The 11,839-nt window shown below is 33.0% G+C and overlaps 1 protein-coding gene across 2 annotated transcripts in view; it reads right to left on the reverse strand.

Annotated features, from left to right (window-relative positions):
- Nucleotides 1-9,975, reverse strand: part of LOC145241346 (tubby protein homolog) — a 480,960-nt gene extending 470,985 nt beyond the window's left edge. For both annotated transcript variants that reach the window (XM_080104210.1, XM_080104207.1), the window contains exon 1: nucleotides 9,481-9,975. The gene's annotated coding sequence lies outside the window, so the exon portion shown is untranslated. The remainder of the gene's footprint in view (nucleotides 1-9,480) is intronic.
- Between the last annotated feature and the right edge of the window lie 1,864 nt (nucleotides 9,976-11,839).

The following is an 11,839-nucleotide window of genomic DNA, read 5'->3' on the forward strand; positions in this document are numbered from 1 at the left end:
TAAATAAGTACCCAACGACGGTTGACATGCCGTAAAACCTAACAACGAAGCAACAAACACTACACAACAATTCGTTGTCAAGGTGCGTGATCACGTTTCTTTGTTTTCTTCCATAACGATTTTTTTATTGTCCTTCTTACACTGAGAGAAAAATGCATTACAACAGAAAATTCAGTTACAAGATTACTAGCAAAAAAAAAAAAAAAAAGAGAAGGTACCGTGCTGAAATAACGCCATTATTTAGAAACCCGTAGGGAGAGGATGGTGTTTTGTAACTATTATGTACTTTCGCCTAACAATTTTATAAACAAAAGATACAGTAAAACTTGAATTTAACTTGAAAGTACTATGAAAAAAAAAAAAAAAAATAGCACGGTACCTTCTCTGCATAAGTACCTTTATATCGAAATTTTACATACATAAATCGACAGAACGATTTTATAAACAAAAAATAAATAAATAAATAAATACCCTAAAACTTAAATTTAATTTGCAAATATTCTATTTTTTTAAATAGCATGGCACATTCCCTGCATAAATACTGAAAAAAAAAAAAAAAAAAAAAAAACGTTGAATAAAAGGTTGATTTTTTTTTTCAGACCGAATTTGAAAAAATAAATAATTATGCAATCGAATGATCAACAAGAAAAACGTTTGACTAGATTGTTTTATGGAAGTCCATAAGAACAATTACTATGTGTTATTTATACAAGACTCGTCTGACTGAGAGGAGTTTCCTATAAAATAATTTTTTTTTCTTTTCTTTTTTCTTTTTTTTTTACTGGAGATGGGGCATCCTATTGGTCGTGAGACATTTACTCGTTATTCCAGAGACCTCAACTGATAAATGTTTTAAATATTCTAACCGTCCCTTCAAGTGCAATTGTTTATATCTTGCCCTTGGTTCACCGGGTATATTCGCCAGTTTGTTTTGGAATTTTTTTTTTTTTTTCTTCACGACCCCAGTTGCTCTTATGGAATGATTGAGATCTTCCTAACATTGGTTTCTTTTCATGTCGTACATAACACGTCGATATTTAGTTATCTTCTGCCGTTTCAGCTCTATTTTAACCAGGGTTGCTAGTTTCTCCCTTCTTGTCCCATATCACTGTGTCAGGTTTAACAACTCTGTTTCATAAGCATGTAGCTGCAAGGATTGCATAGTCACAATGGATAGTGTATGACTTATTTCCAACTGTTCTTTCCGGTATATGCTCCCAGGACTTGCTGTTACATTCGATATTCAACATTTTAACAGTGAACATTGAATAGTGCGTATGTGTGTGCCCGAATAAAAGTCAGAAACTACACAAGATATATTCAGCAACCTTACATCATAGGATTGAATGTGACCCCGAGCTGATTATAGTTATTAAAAAGAAAAGGGGAGCTCACTAGGAGCAAAATTAGTGCACGAAAGAAGGATGTCAAAAATGACTTTCATCCATTCTTATTGATATTTGTTTATAAAATTAGAATAAAACTATGTAAAAAAAAAAAGAAAAAAGACAGCTTTCATTTTCTTTTCTTTATTCCTATATATTTGCCAAAGAAATATAGTGGGGCGAGTCGGGGTTGTATGTTCAAAATGTAGTTTCATCTAGGGTGTGTGTGTGTACATACATATATATTAGATTAAAAGAGCTGAATCAGTATAGCTTGTTCTATCGTTATGTCTTAATTTGCTTCAGTGTGTGTGTGTGCATATACACATATATATAAGAGAAAATAGTTAATAAAACATGTTAAAAAACACTTTGAAAAAGAGTTAAAAACATATTTAATTTAAAAAGGAAACACTAAATAAGTGGATAGTCCTTAATCCGCGGAGTTTCGAAGAAATACTTTCCTTCTCATCAGAGGGTAGGAATTAGCAAAATGCGGGATCGGATTTTTTTTTTTTTTTTGTTGCTTATATATATATATATATATATATATATATATATATATATATATATATATATATATACATATTGGATATGTGTTTATTCGTTTTTCCCTCGTGCCTGTTATAGAGCATGGTATCATCAGCAAATATACCCATTGCAGAGACTATTTTATCAGGGAGGTCATTTATGAATATTAGGAATAATAAAGGTCCAAGGATCGACCCCTACGGTACACCTACATTTATATCATATTGTTTAGATGTACGACCATCAAGAACAACCTGGATTCTTCTCTTATTTAAGAAGGATTTAATTATGTTAAATATTTGTCCAGTAATACCATAGGATCTGATTTTCATGAGAAGACCATCGTGCTATACTGTCAAAAGCCTTGGATATATCTAGGTCTACTGCCCTCCCCTCCCCTGCCTTTTTCAGTACATGGTATATACGTTCAGCGATTACAGTTAGAATATCTGCAATAGAACGGGCTTGCCTGAATCCATATTGATGGTCAGACAGAAGTTTAGCAACTGTAAGATGGTGGATTAGAGCTCGATTAATTATGGACTCAACTATTTTGGCAAAAAGAGGGAGGCTAATGGAGCGATAATTTAATGGGTCAGTTCTTTCGTCAGAATTCTTGTAAACTGGTATCACAGAAGCAGTTTTCCAGCAGTCAAGAAAGCATGATTCGTTACGGCATTTGTTGAAGAGTTTGGACAGAACTGGGGCAAGCTCAGCGGAGCATTTTTTTTAATAGTACAACAGGGATGAGATCAGGTCCACATGCTTTTGAGGTGTCTCGGTTTTTTATGATATCATGTACTTGAGAAGGGGTGACTTTCAGATCATCTAATGTGGTTTCTGTCTACAAAGGAAAATCAGGGAGGGAGTGGTTTTCTGAGTCCAAAGTAGAGTTTGAGGCAAACTAACCGGCAAGTATGCTATCTTTTTCAGTAGCCGTGCAAACAACCTCATGACAGTGGGGGAATTGTTGATTGCCAATTATTTACTACTCTGTTGTAGATTTTCCAAATATTACAAGTTCCTAATTTCTGTGCTTCAATGCATTTTCTGGTGGTTTCGGTATATTCTCTCTTAACTATCACTGCTTCTTTCTTACAATTACTTCTAGCTTCTACAAACGTTTGTCTGTTTGTACTGGACTTATGTCGGATAAATCTGCGGTATGCATGTTGCCTTTTTGCCCTTTCCATTTCTGCATTATTAACTTTTCTACAAATATGACTTCTCTCATAATTTGTAGTTTTCAATTTATGTGCAAACCAGCAAAATTATAGCTTGCTTATGAATATTATTTTGCTAACTACTTTCCTCTGAGGAGAAGAGCCATTCTTTAAAACTCAATGGAATTAGGAAAATTTTAAGTCTTTCAACTTTTATTTCTTGTCGAATAATAAATTGTTGTAATTACTAAGTTACAGAGTTTCAATTGAGTTTCTTAATGAGAAGGAGAGAATTTTTTTAAATAAAAAAAAACTACGTTATACACAATTTTTAACTTGTTATCGATACCCCCCCACACACACACACACGCATACTCTTTGTCAGTCAGCTCCACACAATCACAATGAAGTAAACCTTTTTTTAAATATTAAAAGCTGGCGCTACATGATCTGAAGAAAATACTCGCATATTTTCTCACCTGTTTCACAGGTACGTGTCCGGGTTCATACATATTTAATTAAAATAGTACAAAAATCAATATATATTCTCACTCCTAATTTTGGCAGCAAAAACTTGCTAATTAGAAGATTGGCGCAACATAATCTTTACATGAAATATGACAATGGTGGTAAGCAAATGGAGTTTGCTGAAGCAAAATATTACGAATTTAAATAAATTGTTCAATCATACAATAGTGTTGCCGATTGGGTAGTTGTTTTATTCTTTGAGGGCAAAAAAACAAGTGAAGCATGCATGGTCCCCCGTGAATGCACAGTGAACGAGGCATAAAAAAAAATAACTAAGTTCACCAATCCCCCCCCCCCCCATTTAGCCCCAAAAGTCCCCAGGGGACATCAAATTCTGGTGAAAATGAACAAACGGTGCAGTTTTAGGCCTTAACATATATAAATTTGAGTTCTGCACCATGCAAAAAAAGAAATGACTAAATCCATCATTTGCTCCCCCCCCCCACATTTAGCCCCAAAAGTCCCCAAGGCCTTAACATATCTAAATTTCAGTTCAGTACCATGTAAAACTGCTAAATAGACCCACACAGAAAATTTGACAAATATAGTAAAATAGTCCCAAAAATGGAGTGTTTTTATTAGCCCTAAAAGAGCCCCTGAAATCAGTATACACTAATTCATAGTGATCTTGTCATCTCGCTTGCATCTGTAAAAAAAATGCCCCTCCATAGATAATAGACACCTTACATGCCGTTAAATTAGAACCACCACATATCCAGTTAAGCTCCAACTTTAACCCTAAAACATATACTACATACACTTAAGACTATGATATAGACTCTATACACCTTTCTGCACTACGCTATATATAATACGCTCCTCCTTTATTTAGAATTCCCCCCCCCCAACATCATCTATAATTTTAATTTGTTTTCATCTATTTTGTTCCTAATGAACCTCACGCTAGACGCCACATTCCCACTATGTTACCTAGCATCTTCTCTTCTCTGATGACAAGCATTAGGCTTCGAAATGCCTTGGCATAAAGAGTCCCTTCTATCCCCCAACTAATCGACTGTATTTCTTTATTGAATAAATGAACCAATCTATATTCACCAATATATAGTTCTGTGACTTCATTTCCCACTCCTATTGTTTTCATATATATATATATATATATATATATATATATATTAGCAGACCGCCCAGTTCTGCCTGATCGTAAAATACGCTTTAATATGATATTTTAATTCATACAGATTTCATATTTATTATTATAGATCTAATTATTTATTGATTGTTATATTGTACCCAATATATAGTGGTGGCTGCCCAGCGTAGCCAGATCGTAAACTATGCTTAATGATTATTATATTCTACCAAATATATAGCAATGATTTCAAAATTAAAAAAAAAATCACTTTGGTGCAATCAGCTAGAATTGAAACCAAAACCCGTAGCTCTTCAGCTTTGTTACCATCTGATCCATAAACAAATAGATATTAAAACTCTATAAATAAGCTGACACTAACGTATAAATGTATATTTATGCAAGCATAGAGAAGCATTTTAAATTGACTTACACCTGCTAAGTTCCAATTTTGACCCTTTCGCAGTTATTTTTATCGACTTAAAAACCAAATCAAATTTGTTCCACAGGTCCGAATTCCCTAATTAAGTTTCAAGTCTGTAGACCAAAAATTGACAGAGTAGTTTGATAGAGACCGTTGCTCACAAACAGATATGGTCACACATTAAGGGGATCATCCATCATCCAGAGCCTATTTTTGGCAGTTTTTTACAGTCATAAAAGGTTTCAATCATAGTCATTTGTTTTCTTAGTTTTGCCTATGAATTACAGAATATCTGATATTTCCCAAAAACCTCTGGTTTTAATAATAGTGAATGAAATGTTTCTTGTAAGTCGCGTTCAACACTACATACTTAACGATTAAACAGAGCATGTTGATTTCATGTTTATAATATTTTTTGAATAGGACTTTGTAAAATTCGTTTTAGTTTTTTTCTGTTATATTTGGTACTTGAGCAGAGAAGGTACCGTGCTGAATTAGCGTTATTATTTCGAAACCCATTCTTAACATGGAGGAGAAAGTGTTTTCTATTCTGTGCTTTCACCTAACAATTTAATGAACAATACTATAAAAAATCAAATTTAACTTGAAATGTTGTATACTTTTTACACTTATCAAGGCCCGAAGGCCATTCAAGGATAAGGGTTAATGAATGTATGATGGTAGCGTAGTCATTGTTAATGGTGTAGATTGGGTAGAATTTGGATTATTTAAGGAGACGGCTCAACAAGAACTTGTTTACATTATCTTGAAGGCTACCATATTGTAATCGGCTGGGAAGTAGTCCAGTAGAACACTGTGCCATAGACGGGCAGTCATAGAAAAGAAGCTTTGTTCATGGAATCTGTTTAGATTTAGGCACAGATAGAGAGTGGGAGAAATTGTTGATAGTGTTTGTAGCTAGTCGAGTGTGTTTTTTTTTTTTTTTGTAATTGCGCCTTTTCTGAATAAGTACCGTGTGTAAAATTCGTTTTAGTTTTCTCTTTATTTCATTTTTTTTTATTTCAATTCATAGTAAGTAAGGTACTTGTGCATTTTACGGACAGTGCTTCTATTTAAATTTTACAGTATATTTTGTTTTGTGAGGTAAAAGTACAGAATAGTTAACAAAGCTCCCCGCCCGCCCCATCTTAAGAATTGTCTTCTAAATAACATTATTTCAACACGGTCCGTAAACAAGACTAAATTATGTGAATTTATGAAATTTACGAGTAAACGAGAAACAGGAGCACATGAGACGTTGAGTAGAGATGGGTCTGCGTTTACTGTTTATTTTGTAGCGTTGGAATCTCGAAAGTGATTTTGTAACCTTTAAATTGGTGGGTATAAAGCAATGTTTGGGGTTGGGCTAGAATTAAAGTTTGCAGACTATTATTATGGCTCATTTGTGCACTTAAAACAAGGAAAACGGCATTTTGTTAGAGAGGACCACAATTGGATCAACTAATTTGAACCAAATCAACATAAAATGGACTTTGGAGGTTTTCCATACAACAAAATGGCTAAAGTTTTGTGTCTCCCCGATTAAAAAAAGATCGATACTTTTAAATTACACACACAAATAAATAAAATCAAACGTATAATTTGATTTGACAAAATTCTCGCAATCATTTTAACAGTGAGTGAAAAACACGTAAACAAAACTTTAGTCTTCACTAATGAATGAATTTTGTTGACAAAAATTATCTTTATATGTTATTTACTTGCCTTATTTCATTTTTTAATATTTTTTATTGTGAAAGTCGTGATTTCTATAGAATTTGAACCGAACTTTTTTTTGTTTTTGTAAACCAGAAGTTTTATGTTTAGTTCAGCAATAGTCGATTTGCTTTATTCATATACGAAGCATAAAAAATTAGTGATTCTACAGCATTTGAACCGAATCCAACTGACTTTTGTCGAATTAAAACTTAAAACTTTGGGCGGACTTGAACGAGAATCAATCACTCCCCACCATAATTCACTGAAAAAAATTGGAAAAAACAAAACAAAAACCGTTCTTAATATGGGGAGGTTGGGGATGTTTATTCTGAAAGCTGTTCTTAGGGGCGGGATTCTCGTTCAGGTCCGCCAAACTTAGTTTAGGGTTAGGTTAGGGTAATAAAAAGATTAGAAGTATCGAAAAATATTAATTAAGACAAAATATTTTCTAGGATCTTTTGGTTTTATGTAGTCATTTCGACCCAAACAAGGTACGGGGCTACTATTTGGGACCAGATTTGCAGGGATATTATTTAGGGAGTTGGGCAGAGAGATGTCTGTTCCACCACATTACACTTGAATTTCTGCACGACAGTATAGTCAGGGAAGCAAGGGGCCGGGAGGGAATTCTAAAGTGCAACAGTTCGAAGGAAAAAGCTATTCGAGTAGAAGTCTTTACGGCATCTAGGGAATCTCTATAATGTAGGGTATGGAATGGTGTTCTATTATCGTCGAGAGAGTCCTTGCGCTCGGAGTTCGTCAGAGCATTGCCATTGAAATACTCGTAAAACACCGTTTTAATAAAACAGGTCCAAGGAGGCTGCGTTTTTCGGCGATGGGATAGAGGTTGGAGCATCAATTCATTTTAAATCAATACAGAAATTTTGTAGTATTCGGGCAATTCTTATTGTTATATTTACAATGTCTCGACCGATGTAACTTCCGACCTTCTTCGAGTGCATTTTTGTCAAATTTGAGAGTGCCTAGCCTATCCTACACCACATGGACACGTGGTCTAGTAGCCCACTGGTCTACTAGTTGATTAATGATCTGTTTTACGTGACAGTCTTGTGGCGGTTGAAGGTTCAATCCTTATTACAGGCGATAAAACTCAAAATATCATAAAAAAAGGTGCTAGTGCAATTGATCCGCGCTATTTTTTAAATCGTATTTCCAAGTTTAATTAAAGTTTTATGTTTTTTTTTATTCAATTGTAAGTTTAAAGTACAGAATAGGTACAAAATACCCTCCCCATGTTAAGAATGGCTTTTTAAATAATAGCGTTATTATTTCAGCACGGATCAATAAGTGCATGAATATATATATATAAAAAAAAAAAAATAGCACTGACAAAATAAGAATCTGCATCCATGAATTAAATTTAAAAAATATTTACAAAATTCTGTACAGATTTAAAGAATTTTTTGAGTTCGAAAGATGCACATAACATTGGAGGTTACATCGGCTGAAACGCTGGGAATATACCAACAAAGATGAGGATAGTAATAATCCATATAATTTGATGATTTTAATAATTTCATAATTTTTGGCAAAAAAATATGCACGCGCTTGCGCGTACAACAATTGCCACCACTTATAACAAAAATTACACTGCTTAATATCCAGAAAACTACTTTGCGGAAAATTTACATGCGATATTCGTTTTCAGCATACCCGAAAACCAATGTAAATGTAAGTCGTCATTTTAAAGGAAAATGTTAAGGTGAAAACGAAGTACAAATTTACCAATTTTAATTTATCAATTTTCGAAATGTCAAAACTCAAAGAAATTATTTAAGAGCTGTAGTACCGCATTTCATTTTTTAATAGTATTTTAATGTTTTCGATATCTTTTTTATTATGAAATTGTTAGGTGAGAGTATAGCACAGCAACACACCCTCCGCATTTTAAGAATGGTTTTCTAATTATTATTATTAGGTACTCATGCAGCCGTGGTGCCCGCGTGCCGTGCTGAAATAATAACGTTATTATTTAAAAAGCCATTCTTAACATGGGGAAGGGAAGGTATTTTGTACCTATTCTGTACTTTAATCTTACAATTGCATACAAAAACATATAAAACTTTAATTAAATCTGGAAATACGATTTAAAAAATAGCGCGGATCAGTAAGTGCATTAGCACCTATTATTATTATTTATTATTATTATTATTATTATTATTATTATTATTATTATTATTTCAGCACGGTACAATAAGTGCATAAGTACCATAATTTAAATTCAAATACTTTCTTGGGTATTTTTAATTAAAAAAAAATATATGAAGACAAAAAATTACAATAGAAAATAATGTTGAAGTGGTCATATTTTTTGTTTGTTTACTGCATTATTTTTTTTTAAATTTGTATTAATCATTAAAAAAAGAAATTAAATGACAGAAACTTATTTTCGTTTTGTTTTTAAATAATGTTATAGCAAAAAAAAAAAAAAAAAAAAAATGATGGAATGTTCCAAAAAATAATACGTGGGGGGCAAACATGCGAACGCAACGTGATAGAAGGCAGGGAACTAATTTAATTAAATTTTTAAAAGTATTTTAAGAAAGGAAGGAAAGTTTCAATTAAAACTAAATACAAAACAATAAAATATGGTTTTATAGAAAAATAAAATGTACTCACCCACGACACCAGGATTGTTTTTTTTTTGTTTTTTCTTGTTAGAAACGTGAAGACAATACACAAATAAAAAAGGACAATTTCCTGATTCCGAATTTTAATTTAGGATAAAAATAATACTTTGGTGGAAAGTAAATAATAACATAAATATAAATATATATATATAGATATATACACGTATATATATTATTTTGTTTGTTTTGATACGTGCTTATTGACTTTTGTTTTAGTTTTTAAAAATATATATTCTTTTTTTAAGATGTCATTTTATTCATTGTTTTTCTTTCTGATTCAATTCAAATCACCGTAAAACTCATCCTCTTGGTATAATTTTGATATCAGAAAAAGAAAAGAAAACTTTATTTCTTGTTTGCTTGCCGATTCAAAAAAAAAAAAAAGAAAACAGCAAGAACAGAGAAATATAAGCAAAATACGACCACACGACGATGTTCGTGGTTGCGTGTTTCTTTCTTTCTCTCTCTGTTTGGTTTGAAGTCCGCACTCACAATGTTTCTGTGCGCTGATTGGTCAATAATCGCGACATTTTTTTTTTTTTTTTCCTAGCAGACTACACAGTGACGTCATAAAACTCCCTCCCATTTCAATTTAAAAAGTTCGGTTCTTGTTTAGAATTCAACTTAATTAAAAAAAAAAAAAAAAAAACAGAAAAAACTCAAAAATCTTTATGACGTATCTAATCGTCACTGAACGGAAATTGCCATATTCCGAAAATCACATTAATTGATCAAGTAGTTTTATTTTTCTAAAGAACATCAATTTTTAAGCGATTAAATGGGAATTCGTCGGTATTAATTCTTGTAGATATGAATTATTCTTTACATTTTTTTTTTTCATAAAGGAGAGCGAGACAGTTATTTCTCAGATACTTCTAAAATTGAGTTTTTGTAGTTAAAAATAAAACTATTTAATCAATTTACGTGATTTGGGAGGTATGACATATTGGGTCAGTGGCATACATCGTAAAGGCTTTTCTGTATTTTGTACAGTTTTTTTTTGTTTTTTTTTTTAGTTGAATTCTAAATCAGAAACAAAAGTTCTGTAAGAAAATATGTTCTCCCACAGTGAAAAATATGACACAAAGGTTGGGAAAATATGACACAAAGGTTGGAAAGTGGGTTTTTCTAAAGTCAGCGCCCCTGAGGAGGAGCATTCTGACCTGTAAAACATGCCTGGGCAACCCCGTCGGCATTCATCGGTAGAAGCACTTCATGTGATTAGCAAAGCCTTGGCAGGTGGACCTACTAGAATGGCATAGGACCAGCAACATACCGCAATCAACAGGGAAAAAAAGACCATTTCAGGAATGGCATAGACTCTGTTAATTTTGGTGTCGAGGAAAAACATCCCCTGTCACCAACATTATCGTTATTTTCTAGTGTGTAGTTGTAAGTGGCCCAATGCTTTATCTTCTTTCTTTGAGAAGGAATTAATTCCTTCCTAATCGCCTGAGGTGCCTCTACATGAGAATGCCAAGGAAGCTGTTCAACATTTTTTATGGACCAGAGTCATTGCACACGCCTGTTTACAATCCCCACCTTCCGACCCTGTGTCACATCTTTCCGCGATAGGAGGAAGGTAGACACTAATATCGTATGCCAAGTATTTTAAGAGTTTTAATTTATAGTACTTGCTACCAAACTTTCATATAAAGCACTTGGTTAGCTGCAGCCACTACAAACAATTTCTAACTCTCTATCTGTGCTTAAATCTAAACGCAAATTTCATGAACAAAGCTTATTTCCCAGAAACTGTCTGCCTGCAGAACTCTATCCCGCTGACCTATTTTCCAGCTGACTACAACATCGTTGTTTTCCAGTCAAATGTATTTTATGCTTACGCAATTTTTAGTGCAGGATGCTAATTATTGCCGGTCAAAGGATTTGAACCCAGTTACAAAGAGACATTTGACTCTGCAGCCGTATACTCAAATCCATATTTATCATTCAAAAACCAAAATATGTAGTTAATTTACACTTATAAGTTTTTTTTTTACAAACGCCTAAATTTTTTATAGTACGTCTTACACATGTTTTGTCGAATAACGAGAACGAAACACGTGTAAGACGTACCATAAAGAAAAATTCAGACGTCTGTGTATGGGAAAAAATTAACTATAATTACATGTTTGGTTTTGGCATGATAACTAATGAGATATCTGCTCTGAAAGTGAAAAATCACTTTCATTGATCTTAATATTTGTTACAGATCGAAATATGATTAATAGAATATATACCTCAAGAGCATACATTTTCTTCGTGAGAATACACAACACACACGCATGCACGCGCGCTCACACACAATTAACGAAAATATAATTTTGCTAAATTGGCCTGAGATTTTG

This window comes from Euprymna scolopes, chromosome 20 (assembly GCF_053919585.1).
Source record: "Euprymna scolopes isolate OS-2025 chromosome 20, ASM5391958v1, whole genome shotgun sequence".
NCBI lineage: Eukaryota > Metazoa > Mollusca > Cephalopoda > Sepiida > Sepiolidae > Euprymna > Euprymna scolopes.